General features: G+C 36.1%; 1 long non-coding RNA gene across 1 annotated transcript; it reads left to right on the top strand.

Moving 5' to 3' along the window:
• The first annotated feature begins 1,011 nt into the window (after window positions 1-1,011).
• LOC143272267 (uncharacterized) lies at window positions 1,012-14,535 on the top strand. Its single transcript, XR_013049672.1, has 3 exons — window positions 1,012-1,515; window positions 11,517-11,633; window positions 14,470-14,535. It is a non-coding gene; the product is annotated as an uncharacterized LOC143272267 (long non-coding RNA).
• Window positions 14,536-15,699: the final 1,164 nt, after the last annotated feature.

Here is a 15,699-nt window from a genome sequence, read left to right on the forward strand (position 1 = left end):
TTACTTTTATAATTTTCTGTTATTAAGCAACACGTGAAGGCCACCTTTACGTTAAATTAGCTTGAGGAGCCCATTTGAAAAAGAATGAGGTCTACTATACTCATTATCTAGAGAGAGACAGCGACATGCAAGGTTCTTTCAACTTCTCTGTCTAAGGAGGTCATGATTTTAATGTATGCATGTGAGCTGTGAGATGACAGAAAAGCGTATGAAGAAATTAGAGAAAGGAGGGAGGAGGGAGCATTGAAGCACGTGACCAGTGCTTACAGGAAAGGGACAAGTATGAAGTGCCCTATGGTAGATGATCAAATATCCTTTGAGCAAAACAATGCTTAAAAATCATTATCAATTGCTCTGGATGTGGAAAGCTGAACTCTCCTCTAAATGTTTAGCAAAATATCTCCAAATACAAGTGAACAAAACAAAAGTGAACATTTTAACATGGAAACCATTATAAACACACTGCTAGTATACCCTCTGTGCTTCTTGTTCTGCATACAGCTGGATTACCCAGTCAGACCCACAGTCTTTATTTTGTCATTTTGGAAGATGGTTTGTTTTCATGGCATGCTTTCAAACCCTTTTATCAGGGCTTCTCTGATGGGTTGAAAATTCCAAAAAAAAAATGTCCATTTCATACCCAAGAAAAAATATTATTAATTGAACTTTAATATTCACATTCTGAATGTTACTTTCATAAGAAAAATAAGATTGGCAGGAAGTCTATATAGTTTGGCAGGAAGGCCATGTAGTTTGACCCTGTGGTTGAAAATTTCTCCTCCACAAAGAAGCACACGTTAGATGTAAACATGATTCTTTGTTTGATTTCAGTGCATTCATTAGTAATTATTTTGATGTTTTATCACATTTTACATTTACTTAGTATGTGTATGTCAAGGAGGAGCCATCCATGTGTGTGGAAGTCATCGGACAACTCAGCTGCTACCATGCCAGTCCTAGGGATAGCATTCAGGCCATCAGGCTTTGGGGCAGGTAACTTTGTGTGTTGAACAATCTCCTTGCCTCAGAAAGAAGTGTCTCAGTGCCTTGATGGTGCAAAATTCAGTTTCATCTCAATCTAGTACCACAACTATAGATTCATGTAAGCAAAGACTTTCATAATTTAGTGTTTTAAGAAGTAAATTACTCATGTTATTTTTCCTTGTTAGAGTCAGAGGTGGACCAACTCCAAGAAGCACCATGCCCTTGCGTTGCTGAAGCCCGGGTTAAGCAGAACAAACAAAATGCCCACAGAACATCAACAGAGCAACAGAGAATTGAAACAATTTGAGGAAGAGTGAAGGGGGAAACCTTCACTGATTCCTCCTCCAAATCATCAGCCAAAGCATAATTCAGTTTTTATCACCACTGTCAAAAAGAATAGGGGTTAACATATCCATAACTAATTTGATGGAAAATATTCCCCTACCTGTTACATATTAAGTAACTATGTTCGGTGTCTACACTTTTCACTTACTATGTCATTTGAAAAGTTTTCATCATAATATAAAACAGGTAAGCTTGCCTTTCCGTTGATGGATTTTACTATATGCAAATACTGTGCCACATGTGAGAGAGATATTAAACTGACTAGCTGTCAACTTTAAGCTTGGAATTTGTTTCAAATGAAAGATATAAAATGCCTTGCTTCAGAACCTCTAATAAATAACTCAATTATCATTTTATGCATTGTCCTATTTATGGCCACGAGGCATCTGTTATTATATACCCTATGAAATCCCACAAACCCATTCATTTATGGATGCCCATGACTGGTATAATCCCCTCTGTTCCTTTACTTTGAATGAGTTTCCTTTGAACTTTGAGTCTCACTGGGAAATTACTAATAGATTCAAGTACTCATTATTCTTTAAGCTTTCTTCATTGTTTGGTTTTTCTTAAAAAGTTGCTTTTTGGACTTGGGCTTGAATTGCTTTCATTTTGCATGATTGTTCTTAAGTCAAGTGGATACTATCTTCCTGACTCTATCACACATCCTAAGTAACTACCATCTAGATAACTATTTTTTTTATTAAAGAATCAACACTATAGCCTTCCCTGGAAAACTAATGGAGTAAAAAACCTGCAGTTCCTCTTCCTGTTTACAATTTGTGTTAAGATTTTTTGAAGAAAATTCCACAGAAAATGAGAAGCAGAAAAACACTCGAGTGAGGTCTGTGTAGCACTAAATGTCAGGTTTCGACAAGGTTTGGCTGTGTTTAAATTGCTGCAGTCTTCAAGTGGTAAGAACTCCAGCAACGTGCCCAGGTTTGACTAGGTGCACCAGGTTCCAGGTTACTGTAGTGTTTGCGTTTTGGTTTTAGTTAAGTTCTTATTTGGTGTCGAGAGAGCCAGGGACAGAGGAATTGACTGAACTTTTCAACTTTTCACTGTTTATTTAGATATTGAATAGACATAGCCAAGAAGAAATCGCTCCAAAATCACCTCAAAGAAAATTTTCTTCAACTGTGTAGGATCATGAGAAAATAAAATCCCTCTGTTCTCAAATGACAGTGTAAAGTTATAGAAGTAGAGTGAGGGGAAATCAGTTCAGCCACAGATTATCAAAACAACAGAAATGTAAACCAGGTATCAATTTATAATATTTGTTGAAGCACATTGACTCTGATTCAAACTGTCAGCTCTGTTCTCTGATATTGAAAATAAAATACCAAACGTACTAAATGTACAAAAGTCTAGCAATGAAAAGCACAAGCCTTCCTTTTAGGCTATTATAATAATACGGGCAGATCTGGTTGATGAAGTTCAAGCTGGTTGTTTTTGTCTGAATTCAATCTTAAGGCCACCAGATTTAAAAGTTTCATGCAGCTTTTCTACTGGGGCACATATTTGGTGTTTGCAGAAACTCGTTTGAGATTCCCAATCCTTTCTCCTGAGCATCGTGGCTTTCTCATTTTTGTTCCATTTGAAGAGACTGATTAGGCTGCCATGATCTAGATCTTGGATAAAATAAGCACATCCCTGTTTTCATTCAGATGTTTAGTTTAGTGCAAACATTTAAAATGCTTGTAATAAAGGAATTGGAGGATGTTTCAGTACACTGAGTTAAAAGAGGAGAAAAGAGTAATCTTTAATAATGTATGCAAGTAAGTCCAATGTGCCAACAGAGGGTTGTGTATTTCAGTAAGAATCATCAGAGAAGGTCCATCCCTTGGGGTCTTGTCACTTAATCATGCCTATGCTAAGCAGAAGTACTTTCCATTGAACTGTTCTGCCCAGGGTGGTGGCCTGTGGTCCCCAAGGTTCTAAGTTTTCCCATGGATAAGAATCCATTTCTGTTGCCTGTATCTCTCATCTCCCCACCTATCTATTAGGAGCTGGTTTGAGAGAGTGAAACAGAGACCTTACAAATGCCTAAAGACTAGAAATTCTGTTCAGGGGGAAAAGAAATGAAGAGAAAAAAGAAAATAAATCCCCAAATCCCTGCACATGCAAAAGATTTCTTATTTTTTTCCACTTCTAAGGAAGATGAGTCAAATAAGAGCCCATTCAAAACCACATGAGTAAAGACGAAGTTGTGTGTTTAGCACATCCTTCAGAACAGCAGAGGGTGAAAATGAGGGCGAGTTCCCTATCGTCAAACACGCCCAGAAGAAGCAAACTTTGACTTAGCCAAGAGCCAAATAAGCTGCTCCTGAATAATCAGGTCTTGGTTTAAATCCATAGAGACATCCTTTTTATGTGTGTGAGGTGGACTTTTGATTCATCTCTGGAACAAAGTTTGAAGTTATTTTGTGACTCTGGCATAGAAAATGAAGGGAGCCCTTGTAATGGATGGCTCGTGGAGGGTTAGTGTGAGTGTGTGTTTAACCCTCTCATGTGCATTACATCCTGAATTGTTCCTGCTCAAGACTCACAAGGTTTTGCTCTGCTTAAGTGCAAGATACCTGTGTGGAAGGCATTCTAAAGCCAGCTTACCAGGAAATTATAACTCTAACGTGTGTGTCTTTAAGTACATACAATGGATGAAATACAATTTTCTGGGCCTATTTTTTCCTGCTTCTAGAATATTAAATGCACAGATCCTGTAATAGCTTATATACAAATAGTTTTTGAATATGTGATGGTAGAAAGGGGGCAAAATTTATATCCTTTCTTTTTGAAATCCACTTAAGCCCAGCTCTTATCCCATTGTATAATATAAAATGTTTCAAAGAAAGCAAAAACATGGATTCTCCATGAATATAAGAAATACATAGAAACTTATGTTGCCCAAAACTTGACTACTCACTTCAGCCCACAAGATTACTAAAAGTATAAGCAAACTTGACACCTCTGACTCATTTTTTTAGTTGTCTCCTTTGCTTTGGGGAAACTCCCTTCTTATATCTGAAGATATGGATGTTAATCATTCAAGAATTTGAGTGGTCTATATACTATGCCAAGGTTTCTTAAGTATGCATGCCTCTTACCCTCTTTCCCAGTTCTTCCTCTATTTTAACCTAAGCTCATATAAGTACCCTAAAGACAAACAAGGTCATAGGTTCTTTTTCCCAATATGTATGTTTAGTAATTCTCCCTTCTCTGCTTTTGAACATTTCTTAATTCTAGAATTAGTGTATTGGGGAAAGTGGCTGAGCCTAGGCTGTTGAGAATGCAAAAACCAGAGCTTTTGCCCTGCCAAATCCAAAAATATGAACTCCAACACCAGAATACTAAATCTAACCTCTCTTTTTCTCTTCCTCTGGATCAACTGTTTGACCATAAACTTTATGTGAATCAAAATTTACTGTGATGAATAATTTTCTATAGACAACTCCATGCATCCCACCCAGCTGGCCTTTTAATCTATCCCTAGGATCACCAAATACCTACTTTTGGAAATACCTACAAATTCCAGACTGTCTCATTTTCCTGAAGTATTTTCATTCTTACTTTGTCAGTGATCAGTCTTTCTGCTTGAGTCCTTTAAGAATTCAGAGAGCTTCAGAATTGTTTCAATCCAAGCCCCTCATGATCTGCAATATGATTCTATCAATATATGAAGGCACTCTAAGAATGGATATATAAAAATAACAATGACAAAGAAAATCCCCAATCAAGCCCTAAATTTTCCTTGTGGGTGTAAACCTAGGATCAAAATCAGGATTACAGTATTTTATATCTCAAAGGCGTTCTAATGAGGAAGGATGATAAGCTGTATAAAAGTAAGACTTTGCTGTGGAAGGAAATGGCTCTCGAAGTTTATTATTTTGTAGAATTTCTGGTACATTTGTGTATTTAAGGATACAAATTTCACTGTTTATTAAGAGGGCCTATTGTCTAATTTACCATAAAAGTAAATGTAGAAGAAATACTAATAAAGGATTTTCATTATTATGCAAAATATATTTGGCAAAATACACAGATAACCACTGAGGTTATTGGCAGAATTAATAAATTTCAACCAAAGTATGTATGGAGGGGCCCTTTGCATGAAAGTGTAATGCTCTTAATTGAATGGTTTGACCTTAGCAATGGAAATAAAAATGCTTGCTGAGCCACAGGGACATAATAGATCCTGACCACAAACAGGCATCATGATATCTGAAAGGATAAAGGAACAGTTCAACACTAATTTTGCTTTGTTAGTGGCAGGATTTCACTTATGATTAAAGTGAAAACCCTAAGCTTTCACAAGGGAACCCTCTTATTGATAATTCATTACAAAGTAGATATTGTTTAAAAATTATAACAGTGCAACACATCTATACAAGGCCTTGTCAATTTCCCCACTTTTTTGTTGCCTTTTGTCAGAAAGTGGGTATATGTCATCCTATAATTCACTATTAGTTCTAGAAATAACAAGTGTGCCCTTTTCACTATAGGAAGACATTGGCAATTGTATTGCAGTTTATCTGCTGTTGTCAAGCAGGAAATGCCATCCTAAAGTTTGGGAGCAGAAGTTCTATCCATGAATACACAAGACCAAAGAAAACAGGACCAACAAAAGACCAAAACAGTCATGACCCATACCGACTTTCCATGGCTGAGTAATTTTTTTGTATTTTTAAAAGTACAGTTAGTTTTTTTCTTTTGCTTGAAATTATATATCCTTTAAACTGAGTAAATGAATTATGGACTATTAAGAAATTGAAAGTTTTCGGTAGCCATAAAGTAAAACAGCTTTAAGCTTTAGAGTGTTCTACTCAGCTGGAGACTCTCATGTCTTTGTGATATTCTGGTGACAATTTCTATTCTAAGTGTCAAAAACAACTCTGCTCTCTGGAGCAAGTGCAGTAGTGTTCTCTCCTTTTAATATTCTAATCGTGAGGTGTGAAGTGAAATGGGTGCCCGTGTAATGGTGGTAAAGAAGCAGAGTGTCAATGAGACGGGGAAGGTGACAGACTCGGAATGGGTCCCCGAGGTGCTCTTCAAGTGCACTGGATAAAGATTCCCCTGGGAAAATTTTCTCATTAGTTCTCAGACACAGTTCAGTAACTCAATAGCACTGGGTTACCATTAGTCATAAGACCAAACTATGTTCCTTTCCATGGTTTAGTTCCTTTATTTGTGTATGTCATTCTTGGGCTGAAAATTATGAGCCCCACTCTTGGGCATGGCAGCCAGCAGGTTGTTTATCTAGTGGAGCTTTGGACACGGGAAGCAGGTTCTGTAGACTTTTCTATATTGTTGTCATGTGGAAAAAAGTTTTAAAAATATAGAGGTAATTCAGAGACATTCATATGCAAGTGTCATTTTCTTTATGCCTGAGCTATATTGTATGTGATGCATATATGCATCACATACAATCATAATTCCATAAGAAAAACAGTAAACAGGCATAGTTTTAAGGATCACATTTTTTTTAAAAAAGCTTTATAATTGTGCTACTTATTGTCATTGTTTAAAAGGACTTTTTTTAAACTCATAACATTCTAGAACAATATTCTCTGGTTTGGAGGTTATAAAGTTATTTTCCCTCAAACTAGAAAATACTGAATGATGTACTATATAAGCAAATATAAAATTGTGACGTTTTATAACAGGGGAAGATCAAAAGACACTGTAAGTTAACTAATTTTCTATTATGGTAAACACATGGATTATAACCCAATATGCTTTATTTTTCATTGTTATAAATTATATGTACCCCTTTCTGTGCCATGAATGTTAACTGCACCTCCAGTTACACAATTTGGAGTATGTTGTCCTTCTCTTGCTAGGTCATGAAGAGAGGAGAGTTCACCTGAATTGGTCATTTCATTCCCCCTGATTACATTAGGAAAACAAGAATGGAATGTGTGCAAATGAACATTAGCCTGCTGCTAACAGACTATTGTAGACATTTGTATTCCACAAAACAATTCACAGTGCTTCACCTTGCAAACAAAATGGTCATCCTCATGCTTAAAATTTAGTTTTTATAAAAAGCTTGCAAAGGCCACATTTGCTTAGTGACATATTCTAGAGGAATGTATTTGCAGTTTGCACCCACTGAACATGGACATGCTAAGAGAGCCCCACTCTTCAGGAATAAGAAATACTTATTCTTACAAACACACTAAGGACAATTAGAATTCTTTTTATTATTAGAAATCAGAATATGTCCTAGGAAAGACAACTAGAGCAAATGAACTAACAATGATCAATTTCTCAAAGACATATACTCTCATCCCAACAGTAATGATTAGGGTTCCCACTGAACCAATGAGTCCTGTGCTGCCCGTAGAGTTATGGGTGAGTTATGTATCGTAAATATTTATAAGTGTTTCATATTAAAGACGTTGTCAGTCGAGGCTATGCCGCTTCAGCCCCTGTCATCCCAGTGATCAAGGGGGCTGATTCAAATGCTTTTTTGTCAGGGTATTTTTCTTCTGTGGGATACTCAATTCCCCAAACACAACAAAATACAAATGAGTGCGGGGTGCCGGTGGGACAGGACTGCCAAGAGGTAGCAAGGGTTTTAAGGACCTTGTTGACTATATTTTAAATTAGCCAAGTCATGAATTTCAGTTCCCAAGGTGATCATCTTTCTATGTCTTATGGATGCTCAGTGAGTGAAAGAGTCCCCTTTCTGCCCCCCACTTTTTTCTATTGTGGGAGTCAAATGGGCTTTGCTGAGGATGCCATAGACTTCCTCTTTAGTCATCAGACTATGCTTACAAAAGCCAGGTTAATGATGGAAACTACATTTGAACTAAGGAGAAAATGGCATGAATTAGCGACCGTCTGATATTATTGAGAAATGCAAGGGTACATTTTCAAATATTTAGGATAAGTTGATATTATTTTTATCAAATCAAACCAGTACAAAAATGTTGCCAATCTTATAATTCTGTGCCATTATCCCTTAAAATTGCCTTTCCAATATGTTTTGTGATGATGAAACTGTCATTTGTAATGGGTTATATATAACCTAAATTTGCAGTCTTAAAAAATCATGGTTGATAGTAATTTATTGTTATGTTTCTGATGATAAACTGTTTTCTGGTCTGTTTTTGGAGTGAGATTTAGAATCTTTTTGATGCAACAGAAAGAAATGATCCCTGAAGTCACAGCTCATTAGTACAAAACTCCAGGCAAAAGCAAACAAAAATACGTGCCCACTACATATATTAATTTGAGCATTATTTGAGAAAAAATAAAGTATTTAAAATTATGTTGTAAAATGTTGCTTATATGCATTTGTTTATAATGAACCATATGCAGGAATCAAAAATCCATGTTAAAAGTTAGCAAAACAGTTCAGGACCACTTTTTAAAAAGTAGTCAGATCCTCTGGAGTGATGCCTTCTAAGTAGCAAGTCAGGGATATTTCCAGGATGTTGCTATAAGGACATACTGACAATGTGCTAGCATTCCCGTATATTTCTGCATTGTTTTTCTGTGTCTACATGATATAGAACTTAATGATTTTTTTTTTTTTTGCAAATTTTTGGGATGTCCTCTTTTATCATTGGAGTACTCTTGAGTTTCTCATATACACTTACGTTGACACTTAAAAGCAGATGGGCCACAGCGCTCCCCCCCCCCCCCACATGTATGTACGCACACTCATGTGCACACACAAGCAGATGCATGTGTCCACAAGTCAGGGCCCACTCAACAAATGTGCTCTTGTGTGGGAGTCTTCTCACTTTTTCTGAAACACTGAAGGCATGACTTTCAAGTGGTTTTAAATTTCAAATCAGCTCAGTCCACATTTAATCTAGACATGTTGCTTTAACATCAAGCCACTCCAGACCTTTTAAAGTTCAGTGGCTGCAATATAAAATTCTTCCTTGTGTTGCCCCAATAAATTGAGGCATGCAATGTAATTCTCTGCTATCGCAGGAACCACTGTAAAGTGAAACAAAAACTTTATTCAAGACTCTCACACTGCTGCACACTTATGGACAGTTGTAGCCAAAGTGAGTGTTCAGGAAATTAAGAAAGCTCCTGCGTAGATAATGGGCAAGGTGTGGAAATAAGTGGTGAATAAACAGGATGGATAACTTCCACCACAGTTCCATATTTCTTTCTTTCTTTTTTTTTTTAAGCACTTTTTTATTTTTATTTTTTGCTATTGGTCACTTCATGCACTACTAGAGTAATTGAAGCTGAATCCCTTATCCAGGAGGACCACTTTTGTAACTGAGTTATTTATTTTTTTTCCTATTTTTTTATTTTTTAAACTAAACAGCCAAAAGAAAGAGGCACTTGACTCCTCCAGCAAGTGTCTCAGTTCCTTTCATATTGTCAATAGCCCAGTGATAGCACTGTTCTTTTGACAGCTAAAAGCAGATGTGTGGGTTAAGTATGAGAGCAATTCAAATGTCCATAGTAAACTGCAGGGGGGCAGAGAGAGCTCAGAGAGCAGCAGCTTTAAAGTAATTGACTAATACAGTAAGGATATTAAAGTCATTTAGTGCCAAAAGGGAACACACTGATCCCTGACCCTCAGCCACTTTGGAGTAATCTAGTATTCAATCCAGCGTGTAATGACTGCCAGGCCTGTCAATCCTCCAGGCTCTCCAGTCAAATGCCTGTGGCTACTATTGGCTTATGGTAAAAGGACAGAAATGCAAGGAAATGCCTCTCAATCAGCCTCAATGTGATAATGTTATTGCTCCAATGTATTCTATATTGTCCCTGCATAGTTTAATCCGGTGAGACCCATGTCAAAAATTGCCCTTGCTCCCCAGAGGTCTTTCCTCAACCTTTTAGCAATACAAGTGTATTTCAAAGGAAAGGGGGTAACTTGATGAATTGTTTCCAGATTATATATATAATGATTTATATAAAATAAGAGGTCAACTGTAGCTTTAAGGCTATCCAGCGAAGGTAGAAATTAGAAATGTGCCAGTTATCTGATTTGTTCTCCTTCTGTTCCAATGGGTAAAATGTTTTACTATAAAAAATATTGACACAGAAATTTATTTACATGGCTTATTCATAACCAGTGAGGTGCCAAAAGGGGTTTTAATAGGGGAAGATGTCAGAGAAAAAAATTAGTTATCTCTGCCACTTTGAGCCCATAAGAGTTGGCCAACTTCTGGGAAGCCTGCAATTTAAATGAGGTGTTTTGCATTTGTAAAATATAATTATTGCTACAGGCTGAGGGAAAAAAATCCTGAGAATGTAGGAAATTGCCATTTTTTGTTATTTTGATTTTACTAATTAAGGCAGTAGAAACCGACCTATTTAGAGTCTCTAAAGTTAAAAAGTCAAGATGAAATAATGGTTATTCAAATCTCATTTTAATATCTCACAAGGAATCTGTATTTCTTAGTCACCCTCTCATTTGTTTCTCCAAATATGCTCCAGAGAACCTTTGGAAAGAGGATGCTGTAACAAAGATAAAGCACCGTTATTTTTAGAGAATATTAAGGTTACATAAGAGGAAGCATTTTTTCCTATTTCTGTTATGTAGGAGCATGGCCAGCTCTCCATAAGGAAGGTTTTACAGAAAACCAGGAGTAAAGTGATCTTCTCTTTGCTTATAAGGCCAAAATAACTTTGGCTTAAAAAACAAATGACTTTGGCCATCCTTCAGCCTGACCTCTTATGGCTTAGTACTAGATAAAAACAATAAACTGAAGCAAGGTGGTGTTCTAAAAATCATTTTTTTTTATGTTATCAATGTTTTCTACTTAAAAATATTCTATACTTTGTATGTATTTTAAAATGTAATGATAATTATTATTTTTAGGTAAAGGCTAAGCAATAGGAAACTCATCCTTTTAAGTTCAATAAATCCCAGGACATTGGGGCAGAGAAAGTTCAGGAAGAGTCCCATTAGGATATCTCATGAAATTTTACATCAGTTCCCAAGACAAGCTGTTTCACCATAGGCTGTTGTTTTCAAGGGTAGTTCAAATGCTGCATGATGGGATCCGGTATGCTATTAACACAAACCATTATTACCTATTACCTATTTCATCTATATATTTATATGTGACCTTTGTCACCCAGAACATTGATACTCTTCATTAAGAATGGACCTTGATAGAATGAGAGAAAAAGTTAGACAGTCATAGCCTTTTTTTCTTTCACTGTCTAATTATCTTCTTAACGTTTTCCACCTTACCTAGGGAGTGAAACAGAGAGGAAAACCAAATAGGTCAAAAGCATCACAGGACTTCAAACCAGCTCATGATGAATTTTTCTACTCTTGCTATGCCCTGGCATCAAAAACCAGACCATTCCAGGTGAGGGCATATTTTATACAAGATTCCAAAATTCAACATCATTTGTTCCTGCAAAAAAAGCAATGTATCTTTAAAGTAAGCACCAGATCATGCAGTCAAAATAAGGAAATTAGTCTTTCTGGCCATAGTTCATATTAAAAGCCTCCTCAATAAGTCACAATCTTGTTCCTTCCTGTCAGACCTCCACAGAAGCCAGCAACTTGCTTCTCTCCCTTTGTATAGCAGCATGTTCTTGCTGACAGGTGTTAAATATATATTTAGTCTTCTGTAGAACAAATGTGTAGAGCATCATTCTGCTTGGGTTAATTAAGTAGTTTTTCCTTTAGCTTTAGGAGAATTAAGGGCACATGTGTCATTTCTTATGGTCAATATGTGGTTGGAAAGGAATTTATTCCTTTCAGCAAGTATGGAATCTGAGTTCTGCATATGGCACTAAGCCAAGATCTGGATGGAGTATCAAAAGAATAAGATGTGATCCTTAATTTTAAAAAGCTTGTAGCCCCATAGTGGAGGTAAAACACTAAACAAATAACTATTGTGCAGAGTTGAGAGGGGGAGGGTGATGTAAGTTATTGAGCACTCACAGCTGGTCTATAGGTCTACATAATTAATAGACATAGGTACATACGGGCTAATCATTTTCATTTGTTAAGCTGTCTTTCCTAACACCCAGGAACGTCACCTTCTTATGAAGCCGGTGTGGTATTGGAAACACATGCTTTGTTGAGTATGTTATCCCAGCAAGGGCACATCTTGTATGACAGGTGGAGTCAACATCCCCCACACCACCGAAGCACTTACAGATTGAAATTCTGCTTTTAATCGCAAGGAAATACAGGATTTCAAGGGTTAACTATTCCATATCCTATAAACAAAGCAACCTTTGTGTAGGCTCTTCTCTAATTAAATTGACCCATAGGTCTATAGCATCACGAATAATGTTGTTCCTTATTCTCATTTGAATATAGAGGTTTAATAATATTGAATACATTTATTCCCCTCAGGTCTCCTATTTTCTTTAAAGGTTATCACCCAGAACAAACCACGGAGAACAAAGATAATACCACCAAGGTACAAAGTTATGAAAGACTTCAAAATTATTAGGCAACAAGGTACATGGTCTATTTGTATTTACCTGAACTTTTAATATTTTAGTTACAAAATAACAATTGTAGGGAAGAAGAAAAAGTCTACACGTGAAAAAGTAAATGTTATTTTCTGACTCTTACAAATCATGCTTGTGGGGAAAACTGAATCAATCAGGTAAAAGGTTGGATGATTAGACTATAGCCCATGTTTTAATTTCCAGTTTCTAGCTATTGACTTAGAGGATACTGTTGTTAGTAAAGGCCTCCAGAACAACCTAGAGATTTGCACATTTGTTTTTTCAGAATTCCAAAGTTATGGATAATATTTCCCTCATCTTTGTTTCTTCATCCCTGAACTTGATCTTTGTTTATTTTTAAACATTTCATCACATGTATAATATATATTAGTTTTACAAAATAAAGAGAAGATCATTTAATAATCATCACAGGTGAACATCAGACTAACTTTTACTGAGTTCATGACATAGAAAGCAGACAATAGCTCCTTTCTCCAAAGCGCCATCAGAATCCCTGGTAATTGCAGCCTTCTGCCTTTCCCTTCCTTTCCAAGGTAACCACCAATCTGTTTGCTTGACTCTCCTCTCTCCTCCCCTCCCCTCCCCTGCCCTCATTCATTTTTTTCAACTAAGTTTCACTTATGTTGCCAGAAAACTGCTCATGCTTTTGTGTTCCTCCCACTTCAGCCTCTAGAGTGTCTGGAACACTGGGTTGCAGTTATGGGCCACCATGCCTGGCTCTGACTTGTGATTTAGAAATGTCTGGTCTTTACTCTTTACTGGTGCAGAATCACTCCCATTTCTAGTCTTTTTTCCTTTGAACATGGATGACATATCCTTCATGGTGTTATCAGTAGCACAGTCCTTCTTGTTGCGTGGGATTTGTTATGTTACCATCATGTGACTAATTTATTCTACTGCAGGTGAATGTTTAGGATTTTTTTTCTCTATGGGAAATGTTATAAACAATGATTATCTGAATATCATGCACATGCATATGAGTTTATTTTGAGTGTAACTGGGAGGTAATTTGCTAGACCTTGCTCCATTGCATATGTTCAAATTGAAAAAATGATGTTAGTTGTCAAGACTAGTTGCATCAATTTTTGTAATCAATAGTATATGAGAGTTTCTGCTCCAAAGCTTACCAGCAGTTGGCTGTTAAGTTAAATGTTTTACTCAACTTAGCCATGCAGGATGGGGCATATAATAATATCTCATTGGTTTTTTTTGGGGGGGGGTTGTTACACTGTCTTGTAATAGGGAAGAAAAGATCACTTTCATATTTATTGGATAATTATGGTAGGATTTTGAATTGTCCTACAATCTACTCTGATACCACTGATAATGTGAAATGTGTTTTCTCATACGCTTGAAAGCATTGAGAGCTTTCAAAGTTTAAATGAATAGAAATCACAGCATTACTGAGTTGTATATCTCTCACAATTGATTTTGAGCATAAATCTATATGGATTTTTGGTTGGCTTCTGTCTATTTTATTTCTAGTTTACCCTTTGATTTTACCCAGTTAGCTTTGTGATTTTTTAAGAAAATGGGACCAAGTTCATTGAACTTTTTCTTTATATTGTTTATATAATTTTTAAACTTAACTCTTCAAAATTTCATGCATGTATCTTGATTATATCCAATCTCTACTCCTCCCTCAAATTTATTCCAGAACCTACCTCAACACATCTTCCAACTTCATGGTCTCTTTGTTTGTTTGTTTAGGACTCGTGGAGTCTAATTCATGCTGCCCATATATGCATGCTTGTGGAGTCATCCACTGAGGTATGTGCCAAACCTACCAGTGGTCATTCCCCAAAAGAAAACTGACTGTCTCTTTCCAGTTTGTGTGTACTTACAATGTCCTTCTCAATCAAATCAATGTAAATTAGTATTCTCTAAAAATTTTTCTTGATATTTTTCTCTAGATCTTTTCTAGTTTCAGCATTTACATATACATCTTTGCTACACTGGGCATTCTTTTATTTTAATCTCTTATTATTTCATAATAACATATGGGACTAGACCTCCAAGCCTCTGTACATATGTCTTCAGACTCCAGTCACAGCTATGACTCCTGGTGAACCCCATGTGCTCCTGGGCCAATAGTTGTTCTGGATCCTGTGCTTTTGCCGCCTGCATACAAAAGCATAGAAATGCACCTCCTGTAAGAGGAACTGCCTCCCCTGCTACTCTGTGAGCAGTGTACAGCACAGGTTTTCACTCCACAGAAGAATCCAGAAGTGCCCTGATGATCTCATGTCGAGAACTTTTCTTCTACTTGCAAATGCAGTGATATGCATAAACCTTGATTAATACTCTTTATAACCATTTCCAAAATTTTCCCTTATAAAGCAGGTAGTGAATTATAAAACAAATACATAAGCAATTAGCTAATTGCTTATGCATCGTTATTTGATTAATATATCATTCTCTACTGACTTTAATGATTACTGCTTTTATTCACAAATTTTCCACTCATTTTGGGGATGGCTATACTGCTAAAATTTTATGTCTTGCAAAATGTTACTTATGATACATTATACTTAAACTTGGTTTTAATAATGCTTTAGAATTTTTTGCTTTTTATTCTTTTAGTAGTATTTTTTGTTAACATTTACTTTACTAAATGCATTTTTGATAAATTTTTGTTGACTTCTCACCAAAGTACATGAACATTAATGGTATATTGTTCATTTTGGGAAAATGATTTCAGGAAAAACTGGAATCTTTGAAACATCAAGTATTGCTATTCAGCAAGAGATTATCTTTTCATTTAATTGCATTTTCTTTTTGTCTTTTATTTTGTTGTTTACTAGTTATTTATTTATCCTGAATTGGTGAAGAGAACTTCAGGAGGCTAAGGTTGATTTGATATAAGATTTTCAGGTAAAAACATTATATCTAATTTAATAACCAAGTCACTGCTAAATGTCATACACCTGTAGTTGTGAT

The sequence above is a fragment of the Peromyscus maniculatus genome, chromosome 3 (genome assembly GCF_049852395.1).
Source record: "Peromyscus maniculatus bairdii isolate BWxNUB_F1_BW_parent chromosome 3, HU_Pman_BW_mat_3.1, whole genome shotgun sequence".
Lineage (NCBI taxonomy): Eukaryota > Metazoa > Chordata > Mammalia > Rodentia > Cricetidae > Peromyscus > Peromyscus maniculatus.